A 15783-nucleotide genomic window follows, 5' to 3' on the forward strand; every position below is an offset into this window, starting at 1 on the left:
AGCTACTAATCAGCGACACTAGGATTCAAACCCAGGTGTTTCTGACTCCAATTATATAATTCTTATTGTCTTAATTCATAGACTTACCTCCTAGGTGACACTATTCTCGTGTGCTGTGGTTTGCCTGCTTTCCCCAGTAAGTAGAGAGACTTTACCTGAGGACAGGCTGTCACCGTCGTTCCTGCTGTAATTAATGACACTTATAAGGGAAAACTTTTAAAAGTAGACTTTCAAAAAAAAAAGAAAAACAAAATATATTCATAGTTTTGAAAGTGACATGTTGGATGCAGCATGTATGTGATATCCATCCGTGTGAGCGCTTTAATACATTTGTCTGATCCCTCCTTACGGTTACTCTGCTGTTTAACTCAGTCTCTCCCATTGTGACCATAAATTTATCATTTCTGATTGTAATTCTATGGATTTTCACATATAGGTTTTAAGAGTGTATTGTTAGTAGCATTTAGGCTAAGGATAATTATATCTCACCGAAATTTTCATATTTTATTATTGAGTAATAAGTGGTTTAATTTTCAAATGCTTTACCTTTTATCTCATATTAATATTTCCACAACCACCTTCTGTTGGTTAGTATTTCCATGGTATATTTCCCCAACTCTTTACTTTTAATCTTTTCTTCGCCAACTTTATTTTAGATGGAAGTATAAGGTTGAGTTTTATTTTGTTGTTTGTTATAATCAAATATAAAATTACCTCAGTTTGTAACTCAGATTTAGAGTATATTCCAATTACTCTTATTTGCACTTACTTTAACCATCTTATTTGGGGTTTTCCCTTCACCATGTTTTTTGTTCATTTTTTTCCCCTATGTTCTGTCAAATACATTAAGATTTTTTTTTTAATTAAAGTTTATCGGGGTCACAATTGTTGGTAAAGTTACATAGATTTCAGGTGTGCAATTCTGTATTACATCATCTATAAATCCCATTGTGTGTTCACCACCAGAGTCAGTTCTCCTTCCATCACCATATATTTGATCCCCCTTAACCTCATCTACCACTCCCCTCCCCTCTTACCCTCTGGTAACCACTAAACTATTGTGTCGGTTTATGAGTTCTGTTTCTCATTTGTTTCTCTTGTTCTTTTGTTATTTTGGGTTTATATACTACTATGATTTCACTGATATGTGGTATATAAACCAAAAATTAAGTTTTCTTAATTTGTTTCTCCCTCTAATGGTTTAGAAGTTTGCATTCTACTTCCATTTATGTAGTTACCCTAAAATTTTTATTTTATATACTTAAGTTAATAAATATAAAATTAGTCACTATTTTGACTTACTTCCTGAACAATGCAAAAATATTGGAACACATCACTTCCGATTTCTACTCTACCATGTTACTGCTTTTTAGTATTTTAATTTCACCTTATTTTTAAGCCTTCCAAAACTTGTCTTCTTTGTTTTCATCAATATTCTTTTAGATTTCCCAAGGTATTTGCCACCATTTTTATAGTAAGTATTATTCCTGGCAACTGGCTCTGACCTCGGATTCATTTTCCACCTAATTACAGCATATCTTTTAGTAGTTACCGCTTGGTAACTTTCCTTGGAGAAACTTTCCTAGTCTCTGTTTTAATGAAAATGTCATTATTTTTTTTGTTTTGGCATTAATTGTAGTGGTTAAGAATCTTTCGATGATATATTGTATTGCCTTTGTGAGAAATTTTTTTTCTCTCTTCCTTTCATGTTTTCCAGTCTTAATGGATCTAGCATAGTTCTATTTTTTATATATTCTTTTCAGAACTCCTGTGCTTCCTAGAAATGGAAAGGTATATTTTTCCTTGAAATTTGAAAGATTCTCAGTCATTATGTCTTTAAAAATTTCCGGTTCTTCATTTCATTTACTTTATTCTCTTGTTCTGGGATTCACATTTCAAGGAATCAGCTTACGCTATCCTCCATATCTCTTGGCTGATCCTTCTATATCTTTTCCTGTATCTGCTGCATTCCATTTGACTTTCTCAGGACTACCTTCTAATTTACTAATTCTTCAGCTGTGTTTAATCTGTGCTTTATTCTGCCCAGTGAGTCCCTCTTTTCCATGACTATATTTTTCACCTAAAGAACTCCTACATGTCTCTCTTAAATCACTGTCCACACTAACTGATCCTTTTATTATGGTTTTCGTTCATTCCCTTATCTCTTTAATACTTTGAAACACACCTATACTGCTTTTCCTTTCAGATTACTCTACACTTTCCAGTTTTGATCGTGTTCATTCTATTTCATTTCTTGACTGTCCATTGTGGTTCATTTTCCTAGGTGCTTGGTTTATAATTCTGATTGTCAGCTCATCTTTAGTGATGCTGTTTTTTTCTGTGGGAGTCCCATGACCCCTGGATTGTGAAAGTTTCCCTATAGCAATAACTTCAAATTTGCTTTTGCTGAAAATGTAGGATGTTAATGGTCCTGAACAGTTATTTTAATCTCTACACTTGTAATTCTCACACCAGGCTGGTAGTACACATTTTAATTGCACATCTTTGTGTGCACAGACCTGGTATTTCAGTTGTTCATGGGTGTCTTTCCTCCCACCCCTCCCCCAGACAGCATTTCTTTCACAGAATTCTTGAGCGTGTTAGTTTCTATTATATGGCGGGACAGCTCTCTGAAGCTCTAGACTTTATGCAGGGGCTCAGTTCTAGCTGCTCTCTCTGGTACAGTCCAATATCCCATCTCCCACTCTGCACGGGGGTGAGACCCCAGCTTCCCACTAAAGGTGTGTGACTATCGCACTTCCTCACTGGGCTCCTAGAAATTTCACTTTTTCCTTTCTTGGTCTAAGGTTAGCTACATGTCAAATTAGTTTTAGTTTTATTTTATGAAACATAGAGTGCTCTTCACAATTTTCCTACCGCATATTCTATACACACATACACACACACACACACACACACACACACACACACACACACACAGCCTGTTGCTTGACTAAAGCTTGCATTTTCCCCAGGAAGCAGGAAGAGCAGGGGTATTCTTGCCACGTGCCCCAGGCTCCTATCCTACCTGTCAGAACATTTCTCATGGATTCTTACAACAGATTCTAGGACCTTGAGGGCAGGATTGAGTCTTGTTCCCCATTTATGCCCAGCGGCTGGGACAGAATCTAACTAAAGCTAGACACTCTTTACAGTGCTGTGATCACCTCCTACAGGCTGGACACTGTCCTGGGCAATGGGGCCATGCCCATGATAGCACAAGTCTTGGGAGAGCAGACCCTCAACTCCTTGCCTCCCTGTAAACCCCTCTGGACCCCCAGTTAGTGCATTTCCTATGGTAATTTGGTTCTAGGACTTTCACCCATAGACTGTGAGTTTCCTGTTTGTAAGTAAGAGAAGAAAGGGCCAATATTTGTTGAGTGTTTCTCATGTACCTGGTCTAGGGAAATTCTAGGAATTTTTATATAAGTTTTCTCATCAATCCTCACACAAACCTTATGAAAACAAAATTAAGTCTCTAAGTGGTTAAGACTCTCATTTACGGTCACAGAGCTAGTGAGTTTTCCTTTCAGTCCAGATCCAACGGGTCTGGCCCTGGACACACTCTTCTCACTGAGAGGACCTTTGACTAATCTTGCTGCCTGTTCATGTGTGTCCCTGATGCTCAGCCCAGAGCTTGGATCCTCAGGAATCATAAGTGCTTGTGGAGCAGAGTGAGATGAGGGACAGATGCTGTCTTGCTGGGGTTTTTAATTTATTGTGGTGACAATGGTCAACAAAACTACATAGGTTTCAAGTGTACAATTCTGTAATCCATCATCTATATACTGCATTACGTGCTCACCACCCAGAGTCTGACCTCCTTCCATCACCATGTATTTGACCCCCTTTTCTGTTTTGACGTGAACCCCCAGCACCATCAGTGGCTCCTGGGAGCTGGTTGGAAATGCCCTATCCAGACCCACTCAATCAGAATCTGTGTTTTAACAAAGTGCTGTGTGATTCATATCACACTTCAGCTAGAAGTGATGGCCCAGAAGTAATCTGGAATATGTGCCTAAGGAGTGTGGGACCAGAGGGTGTGGGGTTGCAAGTGGCATGTCTGGTATTGAGATTCCAGGTCGGGCTTCTCTTCCATAGTACACTGCCTTTCATGCATGAAAGGTTTCCCTCTTGATGGTCAACAGGCCAAATGTTAGTTAACCTCAGTCTGTTACCAAGTATAAAACTGCCCCATGGTGAGTGTTCCTGAGACCTGAGGCTTTTCTTTATTTTATGTTCCCAGAAAAGACAAGCTTGTTCCTTGCTCTGCCCAGACACCCACTACAGACAGAGGACTTTCCAAGAAGAGGGTTGGATTAGGGACCCTCCCTGGCCTTCCTGGGCCCATGTTTTCCTTCTTGTGTCACACTGTATCCCAAGGCCCCTCCTGCGGCCCTGGGATTATGGAAAGAGCAAGGCTGGGAGAAGCAAGTGTCCCTATGTTAGCCTGTTCAGGCTGCCATAACAAAGCATCACAGACTGGGGATTTAAACAACACACATTCATTTCTCACAGTTCTGGAGGCTGGAAATCCAAGATCAAGATGCTGGTAGGTTTGGCTTTACCTTAGGCCACTCTCCTAGGCTTGCAGGTAGTTGGTATCTTCCCCTGTGTTCTCACGTGGCCTTTTCTCTTTGCCTGCATATATCCCTGCTGTCTCTTCCGTTTCCTATAAGGACACCAGTTCTCTTGGATTAGGCCCCACACATTTAACCTTAATCACCTCTTTGAAGGCCCAGTGTCCAAATACAGTCACATTCTCAGGGTAGGGCTTTAAAATGTGGATTCTGGAGGGATCCAGTCCAGCCATAACAGGCCCCAGCGCTCTGCACAGGAAAGGACTTTCACAAGTAGCTTTTCCTCAATGTGCTGTGTTCCACAGCAGCCGTTCTCCTTGATGTTTCACCTTCTATATCCTTGCAGAGCCCAGTCAGTAAGAGACGAGGTGGGTGAGGCGTGTGGAAAAGAGAAGAAATGCATGCGGGTGTAAACATGTTTTCTCTTTGGTCAAACCCAGAGTTTTTCTCTGAGAAAGTCTGTGGTAGCTGTGACTTCTGCTCTGGTGTGTGTTTGCAGCTGCTGCAGCACATGACCTCCTCTTTAGCTCAGGGCAAAACTCAGTCCCGTCTCCTTTTTGTTGTTTTTAAGCTAGAATGCTTATTTTGACCTCAAGTGCAGTCCACCAGCTGGAATTCAAATGCCCATGAAAATATGTTTCAAAGACACATTTTTAAAACCCACTGTCCATAAGTCCCCCGAGAGGACCTATGACTGCTCTGGAAATTCCTCAATCCATTATGTTCTCAGTGTCACTTAAATGGGGGACAAGGGTGTAATTTATTTATAAAAAGATTTTGAAGTCTTCAAATATACCCCCTGGCTAGTTGAGAGTCTGAAAAAAAACTCATTTGTATTTCACTTATGCTCAAAGTTCTGATGACTATGGATGTTTTTATCAAGATTTTTGTTTTGATTTCTCCTCATTTCCTATAGTATTTATTAGCAACTCACAGTTAGAATATCCAATGACCCAGAGGAGAGTTAAAATGACTAAAATTAAACCCTGGAACAAATTAAAGTAGATACAGACAAGCTGATGAGAGTAGAAGTTTAAAAAATTGTGTGCCTTTATCTTGAGAGAAAAGAAGCCTCGATATATCTGTCCAGCTTAAGGGAACACCCTCACTATTTGAGTTGCTGAGCACTAGGATCAAGATAATCATGTGAAGTCATTCTGAGGTGGCAACTGGAGAGAAACTCTTAAGCAGGCAGAAGGCTGTGAAGGTGAAACTTCAGCTCAGCCCAAGACGTGCCTCCAGGATGCACTGCCATTCTGAAAGCACCATCTTGGTCAGGATTTTCTTATGAACAGAGGCACACACTCTCAGTTACCTCGCTTTGGTTCTGTCTCTAATATAATTATAGGATGTAATTAGATATGCATAGAAAAGGAGGGAACTATAATCAGACCATGTTGGACGTCACAAGGAAACAGAAGAGTATGAGGACCTCCTGCCCTGGGGATGTACCAGGAGAGCTCTCCTCTCCTCTGCATTGATTGTCCTTGTTTATTAGATAGCGACCACACTTTTTTTAAACCTATTTCTTTGAGGATGTGGCTGACTGCTATGCTGCCAGACAGTTCTACTTTTAAAATAGGCTACTAAAAGAATTGCCTCCTAGCCATTGCTTGCTGTGCAGAATCAAGCCTAAGCTGTGACTCAGGGGACCTGTTCTGCTTAGTCATTGGGGAACCAGAGGCTCTGGCCTGGTCAAGGCTCTCTAGCCAGCACGCAGTGTTCGGCCTCACTTGGATATATGGATCTGCCAGAGGAAATAGAGTATGTTTTTTTCCCCCGGTATCTGTGTCCTTCCATAGATTTAGAAAGAAACAGAGAGAGTTCCTGGAAGAAAAATATCCAGGAAAACGAGCCCATTTTCCCCTTCATTGAGGCACAGAGTTACGAAAACAGGCTGGTGGACAGAGAAGCCCACATCAGGTTGCTAAAGGTTACGAACTCATGCAAGGGAAATCACCTTCTAAACAAGGACCATGGTTACCTTAGTGTAGTGTCATAACATCCAGCTTACATTGCACCCCATCTTGATACAACATATTGGCAGTATATTTGAGCCCAGAGGGGTAAAGCATGCCTTTTGATTTAAAAAAAAAAAAAAGTAACAACACTCTTTCAGAATTCAGGCACATTGCATTTGAGACAACCTTTAATGATGGATCCAAAGTGACCCAGTGCTCTAGGGTCAGGCAGCATTACAGTTGGTAAGCTTGCACCACCGGAAACACAGGGAAGCCAAGGGTCCTTGGGGAGATGGCTCAGTGTCCTTGCAGTATTTTTATTGGATACAGCAGAGCTGTGTGGTAATTTGTATCACAACAACTGCTAGAGGAAAATGGGGTGGGGGTGGGGGTAGGGGGGACTCCCTCCATGGCCAGGTCTAAATTCCCAATGCCCACCCCATCCCCGGCAAGCTGTGAGGACAGCCTGGCCTGACATCAAAGTCAAGGGTTCACTCCCATCCAGAATCCCTGGGAATGTCTGTGGAGAGAAGTCCCAGGTCAACACTAGACTTCTCCCTGCTAAGAGGGACAAGAGGGGAGACTGTACCATTGTATAGCAATCTAGTGTTTATGGGACACAAATGTAAATGTGACCGCCTTTGTCCTCCCTAGCTGATAAAGTGTGAGACTTGCTTGTTTGGTTATATGGATATTGTTTTTACCAGGCCACTCCTTGTTACTCTCTGTCCAGTGTGATATGGCCCTGGACCTGTGAAGGCCAGTGTTAAGGCAATAAATATCGTGTCCATTGTATTAAGTTTAAATATGGCCACGTGGTTACATGAGATTTCCCCTAAAGTGGGTGGGAGGGGCAGGCATTCCTGAAGTCAATAATTGGGAGAGTTTATCAGAAAGGAAATAGGGACTTCCTCTCTCTACTAAGGCAGGCAGATAAGGAAGCTCTGCATCTCAAGGAACTCACTCTGCTTTCTGGACTTAGAAGGATCGATGACCAAGTGTGGGCTTTTGAGCGCAGAGACAGAGCCCACCATCTAGAGGAAAACAGAAACTTAAATGCAAAGGTCCCTTGAGCATCCAGAACTGGAGAGCCAGACCACCCAACTTCATGCTACCTTTATTATTTGTCTTTCTTAAATGATGCCTGACTCCAGCATAGTCTTGTCTGAATGGCATGGCCTTGCCTCAGCTTTGCTGATGGGAAAGGAGCGTCTGTCTTCGTTTAAGCCTGAGCTGCTCAGGGCCATGGAGTCATCTTGAGCAGGATAGGGGTGTGGGGGCATTTGCACAGAAACCCAAAGACAAAGGTAAACATCAGCCATTGGGGGCATGGACTGTCACCCTCTGGCTCTCCCTCCATGACCAACTTTGAAGGAGCTTAGTTTGACTTTAAGGAAGCCTCAATCTCCCTACAACCAAGACTAGAACTAACAATATGAGAGGCGGTAGGAAGAATTGAAGGCAACTTTAGTGGGTGGAGGAAGCTGGGTGCTTGGGTTTGCTGTTCAAGTTGACAACAGTATATGCCAATTTAGCCATCTTGGGAAACTGAGTGCTGACAGAAGCTCCAGGAGTTCCAGTTCATTGATTCAGCCATATGGGAAATATACCTGCTGTAATTCCTGGACAATTTCATATTTGATTTCTTGAGTAGAATTCTTTTGGGACCTCTTTTGAGCTTGGGAATTTGGGAAATAGTGAAGTTTAATATTCCAGCAGGATTTCACAGAGACACCAAAAAAAGTGTAATAGTGTTAAGGAACTGAAAATTTACTTTGACTATATCACTGTCCGTAGGGGATTTGTCGCAGAGGAGTATAGCATATAGAGTGAGAGGGGATGCAGAATGCAAATCAATGAGCCAAACAATGTACAGTCTTTTTTCTTTTTTTTCGGTCCAGCTTATTTCACTCAGTAAAAATATTTTGAGATTCACACATGTTGCATATATCAGTAGTTCATTTTTATTGCTGAGCAGTAATCCATTGTATGGATATACCACAGGTTGTTTATCCATTAGCCTGTTGATGGGCATTTACGTCAGTTCTAATTTGGGGTTGCTACAAATGAAGTTTTTATAGACATTTAAGTATAAATATTTGTATGGAAGCATGCTTTCATTTCTCTTGGGTAAGTATATAGGAGTGGGATAGATTAATTACATTAGAGATACATATTTAACTTTTTAAAAACCTGCCCAACTACTTTCCAAAGTGTAGAAGAGTTCCATTTCTTAAACATTCCTGCCAACACTTGGTATGTTCAGTCTTCTGCATTTGACTCATTCAAATATGTGAGTACTCATATCTTTTTGTGGTTTTAATTTGGATTTCCTTAAGATGTTGAGCATCTTCTCATGTGCTTGTCTGCTATCTTCATACTTTCTGTGGTGAAATATCTGTTCAAATATTTTGTCCATTGAATTATTGTCTTTTTTCTTATTATTGAGTTTTAAAAGATTTTTGTATATTCTGGGTAGAAATTCATTTTTAGATATCTGATTTGCAAATATTTTCTCCCAGACTGGTTTGTCTTTTCATTCCATTAACAATGATTTTGTAGACATACACATGGCCAATAGACATGTGAAAAGATGCTCAACATCACTAATCATCAGTGAAATGCAAATTAAAACCATAATGAGATATCACCTCACACCTGTCAAAATGGTTATCATTAGTAAATTAAAAAATAAGTGTTGGCAAGGATGTGGAGAAAAGGCAACCCTTGTGCACTGCTGGTGGGATTGCAAATTGGTGCAGTCACTATGGAAAACAGTTGGAGGGTTCCTCAAAAAATTAAAAATTGAGCTACCTTATGACCCAGCAATTCTTCTGGATATGTATCTGAAGAAATCCAATACACTAATATGAAAAGATATATGCATCCTAAGTGTCCATCAATAGACGATTGGTTAAAGAAGAAATGGTATATATACACAATGGAATATTACTCAGCCATAAAAACGAAAGAAATCTTACCACTTGTGACAATATGTATGTACCTAGAGGATATCATGCTAAGTGAAATAAGTCAGACTGAGAAAGACATACTATATGATCTTATGTGTGGAATCTAAAGAACAAAATAAATAAATGAAACAGACTCATATGTACAAAGAACAACCTGATGGTTGCCAGATAGGAGTGGGGTTTGGCAGGTTGAGAGAAAAAGGTGAATAGATTAAGAAGTACAAATTTGTAGTTACTAAATAGTCACGGGGATGTAAAGTATAGCATAAGGAATATAGTGAATCATATTGTAAAAACTATGTATAGTGCCAGGAGGATACTAGACAGATCCGGGGAATCACTTCATAAATTATATACGTGTCTAACCACTATGCGTATACCTGAAATTAGTATAAAATAATATTGAATGTTAACTGTAATTGAAAACATAAAAATAAGTATCGCCTCTTCTTCAATTTTTTTGGGGGGTTTGAGGAGAACAGGTATTGAATCATCTTTGAATGTTAGAATTCACTAGTGAAGCCATCTGGTTCTGAACTTTTGCTTTTAGGGAGGTTTTGGATGATTGTTTCAATTTCTTAATTGTTGATCAGTCAACTTAGATTTTCCAGTTCTTCATGATTCAGCCTACAAAGGCTATATGTTTCTAAGAACTTGTCTATTTCTTCTAGGTTATTCAATTTGGTGGTATATAGTCCTTCATGGTATTCTTGTATGATCCTTTGTATTTCTGTGGTATCTGTTGTAACTTCTCTTTCATTTCTGATTTTGTTTATTCTTTTTTCTTCTTTTTTTCTTAGTGAGTCTATCCAGAGGTTTGTCAATTTTGTTAATTTCTTCAAAGAACCAGCTCTATTATCAACAAGACAAATAATAACAAGTGTTGGAGAGGTTGTGGAGAAAAAGGAACCCTCATACACTGTTGGTGGGAATGTAAATTGGTACAGCCATACTGTGGAAAATGGTATGGAGGTTCCTCAAAAAAATTAAGAGTAGAAATACCATATAACCCAGCAATCCCTCTTCTGAGTATCTACCCCAAAACTCTGAAAACATTTATCCATAAAGATATAAGTACCCCCATGTTCATTATGGCATTATTCACAGTGGCCAAGACATGGACACAACAAAAGTGCCCTTCCATAAATGATTGGATAAAGAAGATGTGGTACATATATGCATTGGACTGTTACTTGACCACAAGGAAAGTTGAAATACTGACATTTGTGACATCATTGATGGATCTTGAGATTATCATGCTAAGTGAAATAAGACAGAACAAAAATCAAGAACCATATGACTTCACTCATATGTAGGATATAAAACTGAAAGCAACAAATGAACAAGACAAACAAACAAAAACTCATAGACACAGACAATAGTTTAGTGGGTACCAGAGGGTAAGGAGGAAGGGGGTGATAGAGGAGGGTAAAGGGGATCAACTGTATGGTGATGGAAGGAGAACTGACTCCGGGTGGTGAACACACAATGGGATTTAGAGATGATATAATACAGAATTATACACTTGAAACCTATATAATTTTATAATTTTGCTAATTGATGTCCCCCCAACAAATTTAATAAAAATAAATAAATAAACAAACAAACAAACAGGCAAACCAACTTTGTCTTTACTGCTCCCTACCCAAAAAAGCAGAAGTTTTAATTATGATGAAGTCCAATTCATCCATTTTTTTCCTTTATGTATTGGTATAGTATCCTTTAAAAATTTTTGCTGTATTCCAGTTCTTAAAGATTTTTTCCTGTTTTCTGCTGGAAGATTTATAATTTTAGATTTTATGAATAGGTCTGTGATCCATTTTTATTTGTTTTTGTACAATACATATTCTAGGTTCCCATTCACACTGACACTTTCCAATACAGGAACCACCAAACTCACATATTTGCACATGTGCTGTTTCCATTCCCAGATCTTTGTATGGAGGGCACCTCCTGGTCACTCACAGTCAGCCGCTCAAACATCATGCCCACACAGCATTCCCATCTAAAGCGCCTCCAGTCGTTCTGCTGTCTGTCTGCCAGAGGACTGTCACAGTGTGCTCTGCAGAGCAGCCGGGCGACTGTCCTCATCTCTATGCCCTGGTCCCTAGCCCAGGCTCTGACACTGCATCTGTGCTCAGAGAGAGCTGAGCTGACACCACTCACTGGCACAGCAAATGTAGTGATGTCTGGTACCCAGGATGCTCTCAGAGGAGGCGGCAGGTGCGGCTTCTCGCAGTTCTCCCCACCTGCACCCCTGAGAAGAGAAAGTGGACAAGGCCATGCCCAAACCAAAGAACAAGCTCACTCATGCCACATTCAGGCCTGTCACCTATTTGTAAATGACCAGCCTCTAAAACTCTGACAGAGCACTCATTTCTGTAATCTTACATTTGTCGATAGCTTATAACATTGTTTTAAAATAATTCTAATCATTGATGTGTATCCTGGTGCCAAGAGCAGCAATTATGACCAGCATGTATGAGATAGCAAGGTCTGTGAGGCGGCCTAGGGAGGGGGTACTGCAGCGGACCAGATTCGGCAATTTGGCTTCCAAGTTCTGCTTTGAGACTGACTCACTGTGTGACCTGGAACCTCAGAGGGACTCCGCTTTTCCAAAGACGGGATGAGGTTCTTTCACCCTAAAGACTCTGTGACAGGAGGACAGAGGCCTGGAGCCAGCTTTACCCAGGTGCAAATCATGGCTCTCTCTCCCCTAGCTTTGCGACCTGAATAATACCTAATTCAGTCCTTCCCAAACTCTACCAACCATCAGAAGGTGAACTCTTGGACAATTCAGATACTTTGATCCCAGAAATGTTGATCCAGGGGGTCTGGAAAGAAGCTCAGAAATCTGTATTTTCCAAAAGTTGCCAAGTGATTCTGATGGTCAGCCAGGTTTGAGAATCACTCCATCAGTTTCCTCATCTGTAAAATGGGGATAGAAACAGTGCCTCTCTCATAAGATCAGTAAAAGGGTTTATGAGATAATGGGTGCACATTTCTTGGCACACAGTGGAACACTTCTGTGGCCAGTAGGTCAGAAGTGTGCCTCAGCTCCTGTATTGTGCCAAGTACCAGGTCAGGCACTGGAGACAGTAATGAGCGTGACAGTTGCGTTCCTGGCCTCATGGAGAACGGGTACTGCAGGAGGAGGGTAGCCATCCCATGAGGATGCCCACAGGAATACTACTTGTTCTATATGCTCATTTGCTGTGTCTGCCACCAACCCCACCTGGTGACCATTCACGTGAGGGAGGCCACAGTGGAGAAGCCCTGGATATAGCCTGGCTCTAGAGAATGGGTGGGGCTAGAGAGGCAGAGAGAAGACTTCCTTCTGAGTGGTAAGCCAGGCTGATGTTGACTTGGGTAGAGATTAAGCAGGTCAGGTCTCTGGAGGGGAGGCAGGGGCTGTGGGTAACGAATTCACTAGAAATGGGTAATACCTAGGTAATAGGGAATTGGGAATGCCAGATGTAGCATCTTGAGGCAAGAAAGATGGGCCCAGGACCTCCATTCTGCTGTCATTCCCCATGGTTCTGGGTACTTTCCCAATCACCATGTGCCACAAGCATTTTGGCCACAAATATTTTCACCACATAACTATTTGATTATAAGGTAATTTTGCCATAAAAAAATAAAATCGGAAAAAGTAAAAGAACATTAAAAGGACATAAAATGTAAAAGCCTTTATTTAAATGCATTTAAAAGATGTGTAGTGTTCACTTCGGCAGCACATATACTAAAATTAGAAGGAAACAGAGATTAGCATGGCCCCTGTGCAAGGACGACACGTAAATTTGTGAAGCATTCCATATTTTTCATAGATACAGAGAACAAACTGACGGTTGCCAGATGGGAGGGGGCTTGGGGGGCAGGGTGAAAAAGGTGAAGGATTTAAGAAGTACAAATTGGTAGTTACAAAATAGTCGTGGGGATGTAAATTTAAACATAGGAAATATAGTCAATGATACGGTGATAACTGTCATGGTGCCAGGTGGGTACTGGATTGATCAGGGGGATCAATGCATACATTATATAAATGCCTAACCACTGTACTGTTCTCCTGAAACTAATATAAAAGAATATTGAATGTCAACTGTAATTGAAACAGAAAACTAGATCGAGGATAGCTAGATACACAGATGATCGATAGATAGATAATGAATCAATAAAATGTGTGTAGATTTATAGTAATACTGCACAAATAACTGGTTTTGTTTTTTAGATTGCTCCTAAGCATTTGTCTTTGTTCTATGGGAAATGTGGGTTCAACTTTGTGCCCTCAAGTGGGCCCTCGGTGTCTCTTTTCCCTCCCTTATAGTGTGTTCATAAACAAGAAACCAGCTCTTGGGTAAATCATTGTCATCTGGAAGAAATGTTAACTATTTTAAGACCACCATCGCCACATCAATGGAGAAACGAAATCAAACAAACGAACAAAAAAAATCAAACTGTCAACCAGTTATTGTTATCTTTTTTACAGCAGAATTGCCTTGTGGCCAATCAGTTATGGGACAAAAATCCTTGCCGCAAAGATGCTACAGCAAAAATGCTGGATATATTCCCCACCTAGGGTGAGTTGAGCTCTGATGGGGGAGAAGACCCTTGGGATGATTTCATTCACAGATGGAGCAACGGAGCCGGAAGAATTAAGAAATGAAAGACTGAGAACAGCCTTCCAGCTCTCCTGGGAACTCTGCTTCCTGGAAAATCTAAACCATCACGTACTTTGTTCTCAGTAAGTATGTATGAGGAAGGGGGTACAAACCTGGGACAAGGGCTTTAAACTTAATTGATAGAGTTTAGATGAATTTAGAAGAATAAAGATGTCCTGAAAGGGAAAAACTATGAAAAGATGATAATTAAAAGGTTTTGTTGTGTTTTGTTTTGTTTTGTTTTTAAAAGCAGGATTGAGCTACAGGATTGCTGTATTTTGAAAACAAAATTTCAGTGCCTGGGCTCAAGGCTGCTGGATCAGAAACAGTTCTAGGCACCAAATTCTAGGCATTCAGGCAAGAAGATGAACTAGCAAGAGCTCACTTTTCACTGAAGTGCACAAAAGCTTAGAGAAGGATCTGGAACCGATTTTGGGGCTGCAAAGGGCCATGTGCGCCCATAGCAGCCTGTGAAGTGCAGACATCCTGTTATGTTGGCAAGGGTGGCAAGTTCCAGCTCGGGGGTGTTTAGGACAGACTTGATCTCAATCCACACTTAGCAAGCTGATGTCTTTGAGCACCTGTGCTGCCAGTGAGTTGCGTGGGGCACATGGAATTGAAGGATACAAGTACTGGAATGAAAAGAATGGAAGGAGGATGATGAAGTAGTTCGCACACCAGACCCATACTACACCTCTGTGCCAGTACACCCCAAGTCACTTTTCTCACTCAGGAATGACCTCTCGTGGATGACCTGAATAACGGTTCTGTGTCATTTTGTGAGGCCCAGTTCTGGATAGTGCCTTTCTATTATCCTCGTTTTAAAGATGGAGAGCTGCAGGCTAAGGCGGGGCTCAACTTGCATCTTGCCCAAGTGGGAAGACCTGACAACGACCAGGATGTGACTCCACGGCCTCCGCCTAGGTCCTGCTCACTACGCCCCTGTGCGCATCACAGGCGCTCGTCACCTGCAGCAGCCCTGTGTCAGCTGGTAACCTGTGCCAACGGGAGGGGCAGGCGCACCACAGGTGACCACCCCTCTAGGCGAATGTGAGGTTCTAGGCAGAGGGATCAAGGCCAGTTGTTTCCTCACTCTGCCAGACAGCAAACTCCAGTCTGTCCAGAATGACTCCCTGAGGAGTCATTACCTCAGTTCATGATTTGCAAACAATTAGGTTTTAATAAAATCATTAAAAACTAAAAGTATCCAAAACAGAATCAAGTGCGCCTTTGAAGGCAGTTTTGGATCCTGGAGGATCCTTAGTTCATCCTTGTCACCCTCATCTCACCATCAGCAGAATTCCCTGCAACCAAGGAAAAGGGCAGCAGGCTGAGCAGGGGGCAGGGAAACCTCAGGAGGCTCCACGCCCAGGCCAGGCTCTTCTCTGAATGGGTTCCTCTTGTTGGCTAAGTCTACAGCAAGGCTTTTTGTGCCTAAAAAGTCCAAGGCTGTTCTAGATGTTGGTTTCATGGCTGACTTGCTTCCAGAAATGCAAATCAAATTGACTGAACTATGGAGAGAACTCTAGACATAGTCAAGCCTAAAGTTCATTGAAAGAAGAATGAAGAAAGACGCAGAGATGCACGGAGAGGCTCAGTGGCCTAACTTGGA

At 41.3% G+C, this 15783-nt stretch overlaps 1 non-coding gene across 1 annotated transcript; it reads left to right on the top strand.

Moving 5' to 3' along the window:
- Positions 1 to 13231: 13231 nt before the first annotated feature.
- On the top strand, positions 13232 to 13335 carry LOC117036499 (U6 spliceosomal RNA). Its single transcript, XR_004425394.1, has one exon. It is a non-coding gene; the product is annotated as a U6 spliceosomal RNA (small nuclear RNA).
- Positions 13336 to 15783: the final 2448 nt, after the last annotated feature.

Source organism: Rhinolophus ferrumequinum, chromosome 16, assembly GCF_004115265.2.
Source record: "Rhinolophus ferrumequinum isolate MPI-CBG mRhiFer1 chromosome 16, mRhiFer1_v1.p, whole genome shotgun sequence".
NCBI lineage: Eukaryota > Metazoa > Chordata > Mammalia > Chiroptera > Rhinolophidae > Rhinolophus > Rhinolophus ferrumequinum.